We start from the raw sequence: 17,375 nt of genomic DNA on the forward strand, positions 1-17,375 counted from the left end.
TTGAACCTTTTGTCACCTTCGTGATACTGATCCACATCACCCGCGTAGTACGCTCTTTTAAACCGTAGGAGGTAATCTCGCGGATCCTCGTCTGCGCACTGGGTCATAGATTTTGCAGCATTAAATCCCTCAGACCATGTTAAATATTCTCCAAACTTCCGGCTCACTGCCAGGCTCAGCTTTTTGAAATCGTTCCGAACCTTGTATGAAAGCGACTTTACCCATGGTATAGACTGCTCGTGCAAGCTTCGTCTCAGTAAACTGGCTTTCTCATTCGTTTTCCTCAAACCCCTGATCACTGCTTCTGCTTCTACCGTTGCGATGTGAGCGTGTATGTCTCTGTTCCTATCGTGTGGATCAAAGTAGGGAATTCTGACGAGAGCCTTGTCCATCAATTTCAGAGTTTTACTACTGAATGAGTATTCGGACAGTTGATCATCGTCAGAGGCGTCTGTTCCTGAGGAGTGCTCACTCGAGCTGTCACCATCACGGTGGCGCTGCTTAACATAACTTTTGTAGTGCCTTTTGCACCTGTAACGTGAGTCAACTTTGCTCGGTGACTCCTGCTTATCCCATGGCTCATGCTTGTGTGATGTGCGTCTTTCTGGAAAGTAATCTCTGCCATAGGTTCCACGTCGGTCGTGCTTGCGTGGAATGTGTCTACCAAATGAGCTGTCTCTGTCATGTCGCTCGTCTTGCCCCAGCTCCGCCCTTTTTTGCTCGATCAGTACAGAATATCCTGCTGACTTAGTGTTAATATTTTTTTCCTCTCTACCCTCGAAGTTGTCAGTCCTATGTTTTCCTATTTTCATCCGTATCTCTCCCTCCCCTCTCTCGAGTCGCGAGGGGGAATCTCTGTCAAAACCACTTTGATTGGTAGCCACACCTCCTGTGTGACCTGTCTCTGGTTTACGTCCGCGTGGCTCGGAGTGTGGTAAACTGTTACTCCCGTATGTGTTATGTGTATCAACATCTGGGGGTTTCGCTGGTGCATTCAGCGCCGACTCTTTTTCTCTCACGAGGGCGTGCAGACGCTCAACCTCCTCTATTAGGGACAGTTTCTCCTTCCTTTCCCTGTCAAATTTTTCCCCAGTCCATAATCTTTCTCTGTATGTCTGTGTGAGGAGATACGAGTCTAACCTTGCTATTTCTGCAATTTTTACGTCACGTTTGGCTTTGCTACATTTCATCACATCCTTAAGTAGTTTCCTCCTATGTGCCTTAACATCTTCTATATGTCTCCCCTCCCATACGTCTCTCTGCTCTGTCTGCTGTCTAGCAGTCCGTCCAGTACGTTTTAACACAAATTCACGATATTGTTTTTCCATAGATTCTATCTCCTCCTCGGAGGTCCATTCTGTATCAGTGTTATGCGTTGGGATGTCACCCTCAGAACGTTGCGGGTCATGTGCCATCTCTATTACGTAGTGTAGTTAATAGACCTAAGAGTGTATCTTAACTCTAGTCTCTTATGTGTGGCGTGAGTTACTCTGGAATTCCACTTCAGAGTACATATAAAAACATTCGTATCACAGGATGTGTTGGTTCAACTCGAGCAAATAATCTTACCCCCACTGTCTTTGTTATCCACTGCTACTCTGGTATTTTCCTTCAGAGTGCGTTTTTTTGTTTGTTTACACCGTTTACAGTCACAGGGCAATGTTAGTTCACAATACCTTGATTAATACAACAGTGATTCGTTCCTTAATTTAAGCATAAACTGTCTGCGAGAGATCCCGGATACGAGCCCCCAATTTGTTGTATATGTGGGTGTGTGAAAATTGATGAAAAATAATTAAAATTAAATGAAATTCGAAATTTGCATAATTAATCCGAAATTATGCTAATTTGTGTACTTATGCGTGTAACTATGCTAATTAGAGAGGTAATCGTATTAATTTATACGAGTGGGTGTGGTTGTGTTAATGATAGCCTTTATGATAATCAGGCCCCGTCTCGTTGACGAGGTGGGGTTATCAATCAGGATAACGCAATCAATCGTGTGCCGTTACGCTAGTGTCAATTCGGCCTCGTTGTCTAACTTCGTATTATAGATCAGCATAATACAATGATTCTCGCTTTAACACTCCCCGAGTGTTCATATTTTAGGTCTCATGTTCACATCGTTCGCATTAGTTTAATGAGTGTGGATTGGTGTGTTTATAGTTTAGGTTCCCGAGTTCATATCTCGTCGCAGGATACAGCTCTTATGCAAAAACTTCAGGAAAAAATCACACGACCACTTCTGTATTAATCAATTTATTTTCTAATTAAACCTTAACTATAATATGTATGTGACTCTCAATCTCGGAACTTCAACACGGTATCCACACGGTATCAAGACAGTATCATCAACGACTGTACGATTTCCCTTTGATAACACATGGACCCCGCATAAAGCGATTGCTGTTAGTGAGAGAGAGAGTCAGAACATGCAAATGCTATGTTACACAAAAGCTTATACATTATAATATGAACGATCATTATGCTTGAAATGGTCAGCACATTATCACAGGCGACTGATTAACATGCAACGGTATTCATATAAAAAGACAATCAAACAGTTATTATTTCCAAAGGCATAAATGTAACAACAGATCCACCGGACAGACTATAAGATTACCGAAATGGCTTAGTGTGAGGGTATGCGGCGGAACGTGTTATCTCACGGGAGATTAATTAATTAATTCGTGAATAAGAATGTATGATCAGAAAATCGGTTTAGCACGATTCCTCCCCGGGACCGTAGCTCCGTGGCGAAGGTGCCAAGGGTTAATTCGTATTGATGGATCGGTTGGTAACTTATGCGATTAGAAGTACAGTCCAAAACAAAATATTAAAGAGGGAAATTATGAATATACTTATAAATGACGGACTGTTATCACACGATCGATGCTTCCACAGCCAGATGGTTCACGGACTTGAGTGTTCGCTTCTGGTTAAGGACCTGTGTATGTTTGAGTGATATGAATTGTTTTGAATAGTCAGTGTTTGGAATTAATTATTTGCGTTGCCATATGCTGAAGTTGGCATCGCTTGTAGGAGAAGTAGCCTCGCTCCCTTTAGAGCGGTGAGGTGTGTGGGAGTGCATCATACGAATCGCCGCCCTCCTCCACGCAGCAGCCAGCCTCTGTCCACGGGGGAGAGTTGCTTGATCGCTCTCAGTTCTGCTCAGTGGACACCTCTCTCCACTGCTGGATGAGCTGCGCGATCACGCTCGTGCTGGTTCGCTGACAGCAGTTTCTCTCCGCTGTTGGATGAGCTGCATCGGCACGCTCCCTCTCTCTGGGTGGAGAACTCGAACGTGCTCGTTGCTGGTTTGCTGAAAGCAGGTTTTTCTCCACTGCTGGATGACTCAAGTCGCACGTGCTCTTGCTCTGGTTTGCAGAAGCTCTTGCTTGGTGCGTCGGTCGCTCTGCAGCTGGACTCAATGTAGAATAATCTTTCAGCAATACTCTGTCTTTCAGCTCTTGGAAATCACACTAGGTGACGCCTCACTACCTTGCGAGTCTTGCCAACGTCAGTGGGTAGCGACGGGGCCACTTTGGCTTCTGCTCGCCGCCCCCTGCTCTGCAGCTCGCCGGCTGGCGACCTGTTGCTCTCGTTCCCGATTGGAACTGCTCCTGAGCCGGCCCACTGGTCGAACTCCCCGCGTTCCGACCTCCTCCGATTCGAACTCCCCGAGTTCCGACCCCCTGGTAGAACTCCCCGAGTTCCGACCTCTCCGAGTCGAACTGTCTCCCGAGAGTCGACCCCCCCCGGTCGAACTCTGGTGAGCCGACCCCCCCCGGGTCGAACTCTTCCGAGTTGCTCCTCCGAGTCGAACTGTCTCCCGAGAGTCGACCCCCCGGTCGAACTCTGGTGAGCCGACCCCCCCCCCCCAAGTCGAACTGAGGTTTCAATGCTCAGGATCCTCTTTTTATGCCCAAAAATCCCTTCACTCGGATCCTGCCCACAAGGCGAGGTTTCTTTCGATTTTTGCTGTGTAAGGATTTGTCCGTATGTATCTGCGTCCGTGTGTGTGTGTCCGTACATGTGTCAGTGTGTGTCCTTGTGTAGATCACCCACGGTATATTCCGTTGTCATACTCCTACCATAAAACCCACAAGTAAAACAATCAAATGTTATAAATTGTCTCGAAGGCGCCTCTCTGTCTGGGTGCACAACCTGGAGGGAGGGGTGATATTCCCTCCGACTTTCACCGACGCACAAAGAAATGGTTAAAAAGTTTTAAGTTAACATTTCATTTCATCAGAATTCCATAGTTATGATTCTGTATTAATCCAAGGTCTGAGTCAGCTTCTCTTTGTGGTGTTTGACTCGTGTTTCCCCAAGCGTATACACACTCCTACCCCGCGCTGCAGGAATACAAAGACGGCCGGGATTTCCCTTTCTCTCCGACCCTGGGTTTAACATCGCCCTTTGCTTACGTTGCAGTTTTGCTGTCCGCTTGCATTTCTTTTCCTCTCTACTCTTACTTTAACCCTGCTTATTATTTGCGTATGGGTGGAGGCTAGAGCATTTATGTTGACTTAGGAAAACCTGATTGTTATAGGCTTCGGGTCAAGTCGTATAGACATTATTAAAATATGGAAATACATTTCATATTAAATTAATAGACGGGTGATGGTTACATTGACGTAGCTTGTGGCAGGGTTCAATTGAAGTGGGTGTGAAGATCAATAACTTTAGCCTACCCTGTCGTTAAATTCCGACTTTAAGTTGCTTTAATAGTAATGCAGCACCAATTAGCTTTTTTGACTTAACTAGATCTAGGCTAACGCAACCTCCCAGTGACCCTGGCTTTGTGTTTACGTCAGCCCTTTGCAATCCACTGCGCTCTGCTCTCTATCTGCTCCCTCTGACCCTGGGAGGGCTCTGAACGTCAAAATCGTGTTAGTGGGTCAAGGTAAATATGACCCCCACATGCCATGCTGAGGCCTGGTTTGGTGTTTTTATTCATTATTAAAATTAAAAGAAACAATAGAAATATGTATCTATATGTATTGAAAAATTACTTGTTAATATTAAGATGGAAAAGGGGCCTAGATACAACACCTCCCCCAGGGGCCGTGGCAGGTGGAATGCTACCACACGCCTCTTCCACAGTAGCAGAGCACTCTGCGAGGCTTGCAGTGTGTCCTTATTCTGTCTTTTTAATTCTGGGCCAAAGAGGTCCCATAAACGTAAACGTGTTGTATTTAAAATATAACACAAACATAACAACAATGATGAATGGCTTAGTGGGTAAAGTAAGACGCACCCCAAAACGGGTGAGCTTAATAAATCCGATCTCTCCTATTACCGGATTATAGGATGCAAACCAAACTTTGTTGTATCAGTGTGGTGAGTCTGTGGGTCTTTGTGTGGTGACGATCTCTCTGGGTCTCTGTGTGATGATGGCCGTGTCGGGTGGTGGCGGGTTTAACAACACAACATTATGAGATTCACGAGATCTAACCCAAACAAGACCTGTACTACGGAGTCAACAACAACGACATGAGGGCTCTCCGACGCGCGTCGCGGTTGGGGTCAGGGTGAGGTCGCGCCGTCTCCTCCGTACGGATTGTTTCTTCTTTTCCCAACTGCGACGTTCTCGCTCTCTCCTCTCTTTTTGTCTCCACCGTCGCCAATCGTCGGAGCTCGGCATCCGCGGCCGCTCTCCTAGGTGGGCGACCCCAGCCCGAATTCTCGCCTGAAGCCCTCCCAGCCTCCCTGCTCAACGAGCCAGGCCCCGCACGCGTTCACCAGCAGGGCGGCCACCGCGTCCGTCACGGCCACCGTCTTCTCCGCGTCGCTCAGACGTAAGCAGTCCACCAGCCTCTTCGCGAGGGAGGAGCGAGCAGAGCACCACCAGGACCACCACGCGGCCCCAGCTCGCGGAGCCATCGCGGAGGACCTCCCAGGCCACGTCCACGAGCAGCCGGAAGAGCCCTCGGTGCACCACCCGCTCCTCCGTGTGGCTCACCAAGTCCAGAACGGAGTCTCTGAACCGCACGAGGAACAGGTCTGCCAGGCAGTTGACCACCTCCTGCACCAGCTGTGCTGGCTGAACCTCCTGCAGCTGCTGAACCTTCTGCACCTTCTGCAGCTGCTCCTGCAACTGCAGCCACTCCGTCTGTGTCGCTAGGTGAGCCATGAAACCGGCGATCAGATTCGCTGTCAAGAAGGTCAGCAGCTGCAGCACCTCCTTCTCTTCCTCCCCCTCATTTCCCTCCTCCTCCTCCCCCTGTCTCCTTCCACCTCCCTGTGTCTCCCTCCTCCCCCGGTCTCCTTCCTGCTCCCCGTGTTTCCCTCCTTCCCCCGTCTCCCTCCTCCCTGTGTCTCCCTCCTCCTTTTCCTTTTTTGCTGATGAAGTTTTTCTATTTCCACGAGGTGGTAACACCATATCCCTTATTCTGTAATTGTAATTCTGGGCCAAAGAGGTCCCACAAATGTAAACATTTTGTATTTAAAATATAACACAAACATAACAACAATGAATAGCTTAGTGGGTAAAGTAAGACGCACCCCAAAACGGGTGAGTTAAATCAATCCGATCTATCCTACTACCGGATTATAGGACGCAAACCATACTTTGTTGTAACAAGAACATAAAAAAACTGAGTCTCTTAATCAGGTGAATACGGTAAAGGGGCTGAGTCTGTGGTTGACAGTGTGGTGAGTCTGTGGGTCTCTGTGTGGTGACGATGTCTATGGGTCTCTGTGTGGTGATGGCCGTGTCGGGTGGTGGCGAGGTATAACAACACAACATTTATATATTCACGCGATCTAACCCAAACAAAACCTGTACTACGGAGTCAACAACAACGACACGAGGGCTCTCCGACACGCGTCACGGTTGGGGTGAGGTTGCGGTCTGTTGTATATGTAGGTTATGAAAATTTGATGAAAATAATAAAAAATTAAATCAAATTTGAAATTTGCATAATTATCCGAAAAAATGTTAATTTGCTGTAATTTATGCGCATAAACTATGCGAATGCGAGAGAGAATCGTATTAATTTATGCTAGTGTATGTGTGATTATGCTACTGCGAGCCGTTATGATAATTAGGCCCCGCCTCGTTGACGAGGGTCGGTTTTCAATCGGGATAATGCAATTAATCATATGCAGTTATGCAGGTACTTGAGCATGTCAGATTAAACTCGGCTGTGTTGTTTAACTTTGTACTATCGATCAGTATAATACAATTATTCCCGCTTTAACATTTACTGAGTATGTGGTAGTGTGTTCAGCCAGGTCTCCAAGTTCAGATCTCAGCACAGAATACAGTTCTTATGCATAAATGTCACGAAAGAACACAACACTTCTGTGTTAATCAATTTTAATGACGATAGTGATAATGACGATAATGATGACGATGGTGATAATGATGATAATGATGACAATAATAACAATGGTGATGATGCGTACTTCAACAGCTCCAGCACGAGACAGTTGTGTCCGCGGAAGTGGAACGAGTGCAGGACGCGGATGACGCCGTGCAGCTCAGCACTGCCCTCCCCCTGCAGCTCCGTGATCACCTTCAACTCCATCCTCTGCATCTCCATTTTGGTAGGGCTGTGTGCACACAGCAAGTCTGTGGGTCTCTGTGGGTCTCTAGTTCATAGTAGTTTTACGACGGTTAATTTTTTAGTGAGATAGTTTCAGTTTATAGTTAGAGATAGTTTTGCAGAGGTTATTATCATTGTTGTTTACTATTATACTCATTATTTTGTAACCATGTTGTATTTACTTGCATTTATTATCTATTATTGTATTCATTTATAATTATGACCATGGCCGCTGTGTTAAGACCACCAGCACCCACCCACACCACCACCACCACCAACCCCATCACCCCTGCCCCAACCTACTGGATGGGCAGTGCCAGCATCTTGACAGCCACCAGGAATCCCATATTGTGGTCCACGCACCGCAGCACCACTCCCTGCCCTCCCTCGCCAATCTTCTCTCGCACCTCGAAGCGGCATTGGAGCTGCTCCTGGGGTATCTAAGAAGCAGCAGCAGCAGCGCCGCAACGGCCAGTCAGAGTCACAATCACGATGGGAATGTTTTACGCTTAGTGGTAGCAGCAGTGGTAGTACTGAGTAGTAGTTAGTAGCAGTAGTGTCTGTGTGCGCCTGTGTGCCTGTTTGTGTGCGCATCTGCGTGTGTGTGTGTCTGTCTGTGCGAGTTTCACAGGGATATTTCTGCTTGCAAGCTTTGACTTTAACATAGCCATTTCTGTGACCAGACACAAGCTAATCACTCAGCAATTTCAATGCTAAATTATCCTGTTTGATTTGTACTAGGTGCCTCTGTGGATGTGTAGGCTTTGACTTTAACATAGCCATTTCTGTGACCAGTCACAAGCTAATCACTCAGCTCTTTCAATGCTAAATTTTATGCTAATTCGTTTGTCAAGGCGCTCTGTTTCTTCTCACACAGCTTAAAGGTCGCGGTCTGAGCTTGGCTGTGTTCACTCCAGCGCTTTCCTCCAGACAGTCTCGTCCCTTCACCTGATGAAGGCCGCTTGTGTTGTGGCCGAAACGTCGTGAGAATTTTATTGTGTTATTTTATTTGATCAATGTATTATTTTATTCTCATTCTACGCTACTTTACCGAAAGAACCAAAGAAGATGAATCCTTGCAGCCAAGATAGCTTTAAATCGAAATTTAACAGAATGGTATTGAACCTTTTTCTTTACAGGGTGGCCCTGGGGCTTGCCACGTGGCAGGTGTCGTCCATTGTCCATACCAGACCCCTCCAGCTCTCTCACCCTGGGTCAGCTGCCCCTTCCATGTCCTGGAAACCATGGCAAGGTCATCCTATGAGGACTGCCTGGATGAAAACCAGCATGGAAGGGGCCCAGGGTGGGACCGGCTATGCTTTTGGGCTAGTCCCGTTTGTGTGTGGTGTGCGGTGTCTTCGTAGCAATCGTTCTCCACTGTAGTCCTGGCATCTGCTGCTCAGCTTCATTCCACAGCTGTGGTTCCAGTGGCGCGGTCTCTCCGGGGACCCATGTGGTGTGTGTGTGGGTGTGACATGTATCACGGGGTGGGTGGATAGTATCGTGATAGTGGTCATGGTAGGCACCGATCCACGACCTCCATCACCCCTACTGAGTGGTGGACATGCCACCACAAAGCAGCATGCGGCGGAGGAGTGAGGTGACCGCTCTCGCCTCACGAGCGAGGCCCTCTCGCTTCCTCTTCATTCCCTGCATCACCACCTCCATCTCCTCCTTTGTCTCATCCTCCTCCACCTCCTCTTAATCCTCCACCACCATCTTCTCCCCCTCTTCTGTTTTCTCCATTCTCTCTTCATGCTCCTCAACCTCCGAGGTGGCGTCGGTGGCATCGGTGGTGGCAGCGGAGGTGCTGGAGGTGATGGCCGTGGTGGCGGTGGCAATGGTGGTGATGGTGGCAGCGGAGGTGGCGGTGGCGGCAGCGGTAATGGCGGTGGCGCCAGCGGTGGTGGGGCGGAGGTGGCAGCGTTGGTGGTGGTGATGGTAGTAGTCCTGGCGAGGCACCGCTCTTCCTCCATGAGGCGCTTCTCCTCCTCGACGCTCTTCACGTTGGCGAGACACTTCTCCTCCACCAGACGCTTCTCTTCCGTGAAGCACTTCACTTTAACGAGGCGCTTCTTGAGGAAATAGTCTCTGAAGCAGTTCTCCTCTGTGCGGCGCTTCACCCTGGCAAGGCGCTGCACCTCAAAGAGGTGCTCCTCTACCATGTGGCGTTTCTCTGTCGCATGGTCCTTCTCCTCCTGGAGATGCTTCACCCCGCTGAGATCCTTCAACTCCCCAATTATCCTCTGTTCAAGCAAAGATAATCACATGAATATACAGACATGCAAGCAGAAATTAATTTAAGTTTTTCAGATTCATTTATTTGGTATAACCCTGTGAGCTATGTTGCTCTTGACTCGGGTGCAACCGCAACAAACAAAAACATGATCAAGGAATATCTTAAAGCGACTACACGCAACAGAAAAATCCAGGAAAAGACAGCAAAGTCTTCCAGAAAAGCACCGTATATCAACACTGTGTGCAAAAATCCCGGTGGGATGCAAGTCGAATAATAACAATCATAAGACAATTTAGATTAAAGTTATCAGGCTAACTCTGTACTACAAAAAACAAACATGGCTAAACCAAAACGTTTTCAAAATCACCAAAATAAAGCTATAAAAACAATGTAACAGTGATCATAGGAACTGTGATTCAAATTTAACAATTAACGATATATACATAACATGTACGACCAAACTTTGCAGCCATAGCTGGCTGTATGAGTCACTCCATAACAGCAGGATTATGAGTCGCAGTATGTAAAAAAATATTCAATACACCTTTAAAGATCAGCACACTATTCAAGTGTACATCTATGGTACAATTTAGTGAAAATAAGTTTTGGGAACAGAAACTTATTTCTTTTAAACAACAGACAAATATTAACAAGCACTGTTTATTACATTAACTTTGTTTAACTTTTTTGGTCCCAGTTGAGACATTCAGAACTATGACAAAACAAATAATTGTGCTCTGATCTAATGTGCAATCTGTGGCATATGAATTTGTTAAGGTGATGTTGTCCGGTCCTGTACATATCAAGTACAGTGAGGGAAAAAAATATTTGATCCCCTGCTGATTTTGTACATTTGCCCACTGACAAAGAAATGAACAGAATATAATTTTAATGGTAGGTTTATTTGAACAGTGAGAGGCAGAATAACAACAAAAACATCCAGAAAAACATGTCAAAAATGTTATAATTTGATTTCCATTATCCTCCTAGCGAGGCCACGCTAGGAGGATAAAAGGGGACCCCGGGCAAAGGTTTGGGGCTGTTGCTTGGAGTGGAATCTCGTCGGACTGCTGGAGTCATCGTCACCATCTGCATTTTCTCGGCGGTGTCAGACAGGCAGTCTGTTAGCTCTCTTGACTGAAAGTGTAGTGACCCCTTGTACCCTGTGAAGGCTATAATAAATAGAGTACCTCCTGCTCCTCGTGTCTCTGCGTGTATCGCTAGACGTGGATCATAACGACAGTAGATGTACACTCACTCTGAGTTTTTACTCAATGACGTTAAACTTCACATCTACCCTACCTCCATGCTACATGCCGACAACCCACTGCTTTGGTAACCAAACTGCAACGTATTTTATTAGTAAACCTGCATTTTCTAATTTTACCCAAATCTTAACCTCGGTTGGATGTTGCCATCCTGCCGTGGAAACAACGAATCATTCGTGTCTCGAGCAGAAGATTGCAAGCCTTGTGTTAGAGAATGGCCCACTGAAGCTGTAATCACGGAGCTACTTCTGAGTACATTTCAAGTGCCCTCTCATCCACGTAATAAAGAGCAGGATCCTCCCTCCTGTAACGTTGGTCGTAACAATGTTCTTACTTCTTTGTGCTGTCAAGGACAACCGGGCTCACCTTGGTCTGTCTCACTGTCACACTCACCTCTATTCGTACACTCACTCATCTGGGTCTGTCTCACTGTCATACTCACCTCATCCACACGCACTGACGTAGGTCTGTCTCACTGTCACACTCACATCACTAGTCACACTCACCCACCTGGGTCTGTCTCACTGTTACACTCACCTCTCTACCACACTCACCTGGGTTTGTCTTACTTTAACACCACATTCCACAGACACTTACATTGGTCTGTCTCAATGTCACACTCACCTCTACCCACACACACTCACCAGAGTCTGTTTCACTCTCTCACTCATTTGTCTTCCTACACTCACTCACTTGGGTCTGTCTTACTGTCACACTCACCACTCTACCCACACTAACCTGGGTCTCACTGTCTCACCTCTCTTCAAAAACACTGAATTCCTGCTGAACAACACGCGGTTCAACCCACAAGCACTTGGGAGAGCTACAGGGCTCACATGCCATGTCCTTCACAGTCCTGTAATTCGTTTTATTATTATTGCCATAATTGAGTTTGGCAAAAGCCTGTGCGAGACTTTGAACAATGTACACACAGGACCGTCCATAAGGGTGCTAGGCCAGGGGAAAATCCCAGCATGTGGGCCTCCGACGCGTTCAAATTCCACCGCAAGTATTACATTTGACACCCCCGTGACATTGAAGCGCAGGGCCCCCCCAATGCCCGCGGACCTGGGCGGTCGCTCCGATTCTCCGTATCCAAGGGGCGATTCTATGTGCACAATGCAGACCTTCTTGTAAAAACATGGTTTTACGAGGGCCTCCTCACGCAAATTAAGTAGAGAACCACATTACTGCCATGTGATGGTTTATGTTTCGCAGTCATTGACGACCAGGCTGAGATCATGAACTCGCTAGACTTGACAACCCACTTTGATCACAGGCGGGTGCCTGGATTCAGACCCAGTTACTCCGTGGTCCCACTTCAGTGCTCTGACCTCTCGGTCACTGGGCCGCCTCTAAACACCCCCCATGTTAAATACATAAGTAGCAAACCTGTATCGTGAGCAGCAGCATTCTTTGAATACTCTGCCAAAACAATTTGAATTGTGGAGTGTTGACCCAATTTCGCAATTGCTTTATCATACCTCTGGTTGCAGGAATAATTTCTACAAGACCGAGTTCTAGAGAGCCCCTTTACACGATGTTTTGTTCTACTCTTCCACACTGAGCAGATATTTTAGAAGATGGAGTACCCACACTTTAACACACCACATGCACCTTGCTGCTCGATTGTGGCTTACCCATTTCTACTGATTGGTGGACAGAGGCAGGGGGGGTTAAGAAACTTAAACGTTTGTTTCAACTGCTGTTACAGAAGGGGAACAGATGGGCAGTGGAGCAGGGAGGTAGAGGGGCAGTGGAGTAGAAGGGCAGTGGAGCATTGGAGTAGTTGAGCAGTAGGGCAATTGAGCAGATGGGCAGTGGGACAGCGGAGCAGAAGAGCAGTGGGCCAAATGGGTAGTAGGGCAGTGGAGTAGTGGAGTAAAGGGACAGTTGGGCAGAGGGGCAATGGATCAATTGAGCAGTGGGACAGTGGGACAGTGGGGCAGTGGAGCAGTGGATCAGTGGGGCAGTGGAGTAGAGTGGCAGTGTTGTGAAGGAGGCGAATCACCTGAATATCTTTTCCCACCGACATTTGTATGTGCTCTAAAGAAGGACCATCTCTCAAAACGGCGATCATTCTATATTTGTCCTTGTACCTCCACACACAGCTGGAAAACCGCACACCTGAGCCAAGGCACATTTAACCAACTCAGGCAGCACTTGCAAGCAATTCAAATATATTTTTTGTCATCATGGGTTTATTTCAAAGAGTTTATAGTACCAATAAGAACAATGGTATTTAACCGTATTATTTGCAGGGTGGCCCTGGGGCTTGCCATGTGGCAGGTGTCGTCCATTGGCCGATCCAGACCCCTCCAGCTCTCTCACCCTGGCTTTTCTGCCCCTTCCATGTCCTGGAAACCATAGCAAGGTCATCCCATGAGGACTGCCTGGATAAAAACCAGCATGGAAGGGGCCCAGAGTGGGGCCGGCTATGCTTTTGGGCTAGTCCCGTGTGTGTGTGGTGTGCGTGGTGTCTTGGTAGCAATCGTTCTCCACTTCAACAGCTGTGGTCCCACTGGCAACGTTTCTCTGGGGAACCGTGTGGTAAGTGTGTTTCATGTATCACGGGGTGGGTGGGTGTGGCATGTATCACAGGGTGGGTGGGTAGTATGGTGATAGTGGTCATGGTTGGCACCAATCCACGACCACCACCATCACCCCTACTGAGTGGTTGACATGCTACCACAAAGCAGCACGCGGCGGAGGAGTGAGGTGATCGCTCTTGCAACGCGAGCGAGGCCCCCTCGCTTCCTCTTCTTTCCCTGCATCACCACCTCCACCACCTGCACCTCTTCCATCTCCTGCTCCTTTGTCTCGTCCTCCATTTCATCTTCATCCTCCACCACCATCGTATCCCCCTTCTCTGTTTTCTCAATTCTCTCCTCATCCTCCTCAACCTCCTCGTCCTCGGAGGTGGCAGAAGTGGTGGCAGTGGTGTCGGTGGTGGTGGTGTTGGCTGAGGTGGCAGTGCTGGTGATGTCAGTGGCGGTGGTGGTGGTGGTGGCGGTAGTGGTAGTGTTGGTTGCGTTGGTAGCGGCAGAGGTGGTGGTTGCCATGGTGGTGGCAGTGGTGGTGGCGTTAGCGGCAGGGCGGTCGGTGGTGATGATGGCGGTGGACGTGGTGGAGTTGGTGGAGGTGGTTGCGGTAGCGTCAAAGGTGTCGGTGGTGGCGGTGGCAGCAGTGGTGGTGGCGCTGGCAGTGGAGTAAGTTGTGGTGGTGGCAGAGGTGGTGGTTGCCGCGGTGGTGGCGGTGACGGTGACGGTGGCGGTGGTGGCAGTCGTGTCAGTGGTGGCAGTGATGGCGGGGGTGGCAGCGGTGGTGGTGGTTGCAGCGTTGCTGGCAGTGGTGGTGATGGCAGCGGTCCTGACGGGGCACTGCTCCTCCTCAAGGTACTTCTCATCCTCCTCCAGACGCTTCTCCTCAAGATGCTTCATCTCACGAAGTCGCTTCTCCTCCGCGAAGCACTGCACTATAACGAGTCGCTTCTTGAGGAGATGGTCTCTGAAGCAATGCTCCACTGTGCGGCACTTTTCCCTGGCCAGGCGCTGCACCTCAAAGAGGCGCTCCTCTACCAGGAGGCGTTTCAGCGTCCCAAGGTCCTTCTCCTGAAGACGCTTCACCCCGCTGAAGTCTTTTAACTCCCCAATTATCCTCTGTTCAAGCAAAGATCACCACATTAATATTCAGACATGCACATGCAAACAAAAATTAATACCCACATGCATGCAAACATAAACGTGCACATAAACCCAACACAAATGCATACTCACACATCTTTGTACAGATGCAGACATCCACGTTCACTCATTCAAACTCGCTTTTTACACTCGCATGAATATACACAGTCAAGAAAATTTCAAATCAAGATTGAATATATAAAATCACCTGATAACATAACACCTTATCCATCAATACTTTTATCACATTGTACGTGTAGCCCTAACCCTTAATAATCCCAACCCCTACATAATCAAAATACATGTTACATCCTCATATATCCTCACACACCCCATACATGCACTTAAGTCTGTGATCGACTGGGAATATTTCATAGCAATTGTTGGCAACAATCATCACTGGCAATAGTTTCCACAGAATGTTACATTATAAAGATCTCGTAGCCCATAATCTCGACAAATTTCACGCAGTGCCCATAGTGGGCAACTGGAATGGCTACTTCCAATCAACTGAACTAGCAGACGTAATTAATGTGACTGATTTATATCATTTCGTCCTCAATGGTAATAAATGACCAATGCATGAGTGGGATGGTGGAGAGATTGGCTGATGGTGTCTGGAGCTGGTTTTGATATACAGAGAGGTGAAGCAGAGGAATGTTCCAGAGAGATGGTGTCTTGTGATGTTATAGATTCATGATAAGGCTATATGATGGTCTATTTAATTGGTGGTGGTGTGGTGAGAAAGGTAATGTGGAGAGATGGTGTGCCAGTTTTGTAGATAATGTGTATTTGACCCCCACAGACCCCATACACACCTTTGGGGAGCGATGCTTGTAACCTTGGCCTGGGAAAGGGTCCACTTTATCCATAATGTCACCCCAGGTGGTCGACTGGCGCGACGATTCCCGGCCTGCGAAGAGCAGACAGGTAATTCAAAGGACGAGTAATGAATTAGAGAACGAAGAACATGGAGTTTCACAGAACGAATTTTAAGATCCCTGTAATTAGCTCTTTCCACACAACAGGAGCTGCTATTGAGAAATATTCATCACATGGCAGTAAAACTTTACAAGCCATGTTTTTGTGGGCATTCTGAGACCATTAATTCCATAAGCTTGAGACCCCAGTTTAAACAAAAATGGCTGAAATTCAGATATAAACCCATCGTTTCTGGAACACTCGATCATTACGTCTTCCCATCACAACCAAGCCATGTCTTCTCAAAGTAATTGATAAAGGAGCCTCCTTCTCTGTATATAAGCCACGTGATGCAGGTATCTGGGACTTACCCTCATAGTCATCCACAATCTCAGCCCACTTGATATGGCTATCCATGTTGTTGGGAAAGAGTAGATTCTGCGTGAAGTTGGATGGCCTGTGGAGTTTGGAACAACGCTAAGATTTAGCAACAATTTGAATCACTCATCCTCTAAAATATTACATATTTGGCCACTCACTGTACCAATCCCATCACTTCCATGCCTGTTGCTTTCAAGCCAACGCCCGCACTTGTTTGCCACTCATACGTGCTTCTGATCACTCACTCATCGATCCACACAAACATGTTTATTCCACCAGCCTATTACATTAAACATAATCGCCAAACTTAATGATATTTAATCCACACATGCATGTTAATGTACAGCCCATTTGCATTAATCGAATTCTTGATAAACACCCCCCCCCCCCCTATGCCTTGTAGGTCATGAGGGTCATATGACCTTACTTAAATTATTTGTTATAAACCGAGCATGACGTCGTGGGTCACGTGATGTCAGAGACACCACCCATGTGGCTGTGACATCACAGATTAGAGACAACTATGGCAGCAGCTGGGGTCTGAACAAGAAGGCAGACTCCTCCCCAATGTTGAATAACATTCAATACATAAAATGTAGGGCACAATTGTGCCAGCAATCAGAAAACAATAATTGTAGACATGTTATTCATACTCTGAGATTTAAACAAGTTAGTTATTAATTTTAAAATGCTGACTCGCTTATGTCTAAACAGTGACAGTAAAAGCAACATATCAGGGCATGCCAAGTAACCTATCTAGCAGTCCTAATTTGATTGCAGAAAATAAAAATACCAACATATCAACAATAATGAGGCTTTAATTTGCGGTCAAAATGTAAAATAAAGATAAACAACACTCATAGTCAACAGGGACGCTCACCTCGTTGAGGATTCGCTCTCCAACGTCGTCTGCAGCTGCTCCCTCGTGCGCATTCCTCTCGACTGGCGGTGGAGGCGTGGCTATGACGTACCAGAAATGACGTCACTTCCGCGAGGCTCCGCCCCCACGCGCACAGCTGCCGCACCACGTGGTGCAGTGCGGGTGGTGGCCGTGGGTGGTGATGATGATGGGTGATGATGATGGGTGGTGGTGGTTGATGATGGTGGGTGGTGATGATGGTTATAGATGACGATGGGTGGTGATTATGATGGGTGCTGATGGCTGTTGATGATGATGGTTGATGGGTGATGATGTGTGTTGATGATGGTCGGTGGTGGTGGTGGTGTTGATAGGTGGTTGATGATGATCGGTGGTGATGATTGTGATAGATGGTGATAATGATGGTTGGTGATGATGGTGGGTGTTCATGCTGATAATTGGTGTTAA

Source organism: Petromyzon marinus, chromosome 23 (assembly GCF_048934315.1).
Source record: "Petromyzon marinus isolate PM22_M1 ecotype Great Lakes invasive population chromosome 23, UKy_Petmar_22M1.pri1.0, whole genome shotgun sequence".
NCBI classification, from domain to species: domain Eukaryota; kingdom Metazoa; phylum Chordata; class Hyperoartia; order Petromyzontiformes; family Petromyzontidae; genus Petromyzon; species Petromyzon marinus.